Genomic DNA, 2,500 nt, shown 5'->3' on the forward strand with positions numbered 1-2,500 from the left:
CACACACACACACACACACACACACACACACACACACACACACACACACGCACACACACACACACACATTCTGCTTTATAATAAATCATGCAAATTGCAATGATTAAGTGATTATCTAAATTAGTTTTTTTTGTCAATCTACTTCTAATCTTATTGATTACTTGATCAATTGTTTCAGCCTTTTGGTGAAGATTACTGCCTCAAGACTGAAAAAGCGCCTCCCTGACTTAATTAGTAAACTTAAAGTATCAGGTCTCTATGAAGGAAACTAGACCCAATTTTAAATTGGGTCAATGCAAAATAACTAATTCCATTGTCATTTGGATTTAAACATAAATGCAGAAATCTGACTCTGACTTCATTGCTAGCATCCTACCACTTCTAACACGAAACCTATACCCTTAAGTAGACATAGTACCTGAAATAACACGTAATACTCGAAACACACAAAAATATCATTGGTCTCACTCCTGTGGCTGAAACCTGAGGAGTTTGTGTTGTGGCTACTCCACACACTGACGTGGCTTCAGGATGCTGCATTGAGTCAAATGAAATGATCGCAGTCTGTCATTCAACAGGAAATATAAGTTTACGACTTTCAGCACGGAGCCACGCTCGTCAGCTCTAATAACTATACGCAGACCTTGTCACACTTGCTGTTGTTTTCAAGAGGCACAGATGTTTTTGTTTTCGGGAATCGTATCGCACACAAACACATTGCTTCATTTAGACTGATCTGTACTTTCTTTGCTTCATTACTTTAACAAGCAGAAGTGCTTCTCTACAAAAACCAGGGACCTCTGCTTGTTAATGTCTGTTGTTGGAGCTCCTGTGTGCTCTGTTTCCTTCTTTCATGTTTTTTTTTTAATCATCCCTTCCCTTCCATCCCTCACTCACTTTCCACCCCATCTGTCTTTGTAGGAATGCGGTTACACAGCATTCCACCTATTGTTATTCGATTGTTTCTTTATTATTATTATTACGTACGTTTCAGCTTTTTTTCTGCTATTTATACCTTTTCAAATATTAAGCTTTAAAACAGTTTATTTTAACATTAAAGTCAATGAGAGCAAGCGTCAAATCCTCTTCTGCTTCAAAATGTATCTCCTCCTACATTTTTTCACCTACAGACGTGATTCAAACTTTAAACAGTTCACGAAATATTCAGGTATTCGGGGTGTGCTCAGTGTTTTGATATATTTTGCAGTTTTTGTGAAAAAGCAGTTTAAGGATAGTGTACATTTTAGGATTTTTCTGCATTTATAATGAGTGTGTATTGCGTGAAGTAGAGTGCGGAGTGATGTCACTAGAGTGGAGAAAAAAATCATCTTTGTTCTTTCTCTATAACTTGCTCCCATGCCAACAATTCTAATTTGTCATGGACAATTTATACATCAAAACGTAGATATTCTTATCTAGTTTCAGCCAATGTGCATTAAAAATGAATGCTGGCTTTTTGAAAATGAAAGTGTAACTTTTGCAATTTTAGATCCAATTCTGGAAGGTTCCCAGCAGAGGATGCATCATTACTGTTTTCAGTAAAAGCACTTTTACATAGTTCAGCGCAGACTTTGGGAACTGTTATTAAAAATGAGCCCTGGAAACAAAGCACACCTTCTCACACACCCATTTGTTATTATGAAAATACGTGTTATATCAAGAGTTATCACTGTGCTGGTTTGTAGAAATAAGATGTAGGTTTTTGGAGCTGCTACCTGGAAAGTGGAACATGGAAATATTGTCATTTTCATTGCCTTTGAGCAAAGTTCTGGTTTGATTTATTGATTTCGTGGTTACAGTGATTATCTAGTGTTTTCTTCTCTTTTCTTTGTGGCTCAAACTCAAATTTCTCCTGAGAATAATCTACATTTCTTGCTGTTCGTCTGAGCACGGGCCTCCTTCACTTGTTCACTCTGGAGGACTCCTGAATCCCCCCTCTCGAGGTCAAGGCTAGTGGCTGGGTGGTGTCCTGTATAGCGGCGACATCAGGCCTCAGTCACAAGATTAGACAGAGAATGTTATTGCTAAGAACAAACAGATACAGTATACACAAAAGATTTGTGTGCGTGCATACTGTGATTAGTCCTGGCGTGTGGTGTGTGTTGATTTATGGCTGCAGGGGCCAGCAGTCAGTTGTTTTGTCTGTCATGTAATGCTTTAGGAATGACCAGCCAGCCTTAACCTGTATGTGGTATTAAGGCAATATGGCCAGCTGTGCAGGCAGAGACTTGCATGGAGAATGATGTGTCAACATGGCTTTCTCTACAGAAACACACATGTGGTGCAAGGTTCCTGCTTGGCTAATAATGTGTTTTTCCTTAAAACTAATTGGTCTTGCCAGAGTTGGTGTTTGTGTTTCACGTTTGTATTATGTGTGACCAGGATTGGCTTCTGTGTTTTTGTATGTGTGTGGCATTTTGTGTGTGTGTGTGTGTGTGTGTGTGTGTGTGTGTGTCAGTGTGTGTGCACACACAGAACAAAGCTTTTAGCCCTCAGGCGG

The 2,500-nt window shown here is 39.1% G+C and overlaps 1 protein-coding gene and 1 long non-coding RNA gene across 2 annotated transcripts in view; one reads left to right on the forward strand and one right to left on the reverse strand.

Moving 5' to 3' along the window:
• The window catches only part of adamtsl4 (ADAMTS-like 4), a 33,851-nt gene that overhangs the window by 8,826 nt on the left and 22,525 nt on the right, over positions 1-2,500 (forward strand). The gene's annotated exons all lie outside the window — the stretch shown is intronic.
• The window catches only part of LOC117946756, a 10,705-nt gene continuing 9,200 nt past the window's right edge, over positions 996-2,500 (reverse strand). The window contains exon 3 of the long non-coding RNA XR_004657093.1: positions 996-1,182. This is a non-coding gene — a long non-coding RNA (uncharacterized LOC117946756). The remainder of the gene's footprint in view (positions 1,183-2,500) is intronic.

Source organism: Etheostoma cragini, chromosome 6, assembly GCF_013103735.1.
Source record: "Etheostoma cragini isolate CJK2018 chromosome 6, CSU_Ecrag_1.0, whole genome shotgun sequence".
Lineage (NCBI taxonomy): Eukaryota > Metazoa > Chordata > Actinopteri > Perciformes > Percidae > Etheostoma > Etheostoma cragini.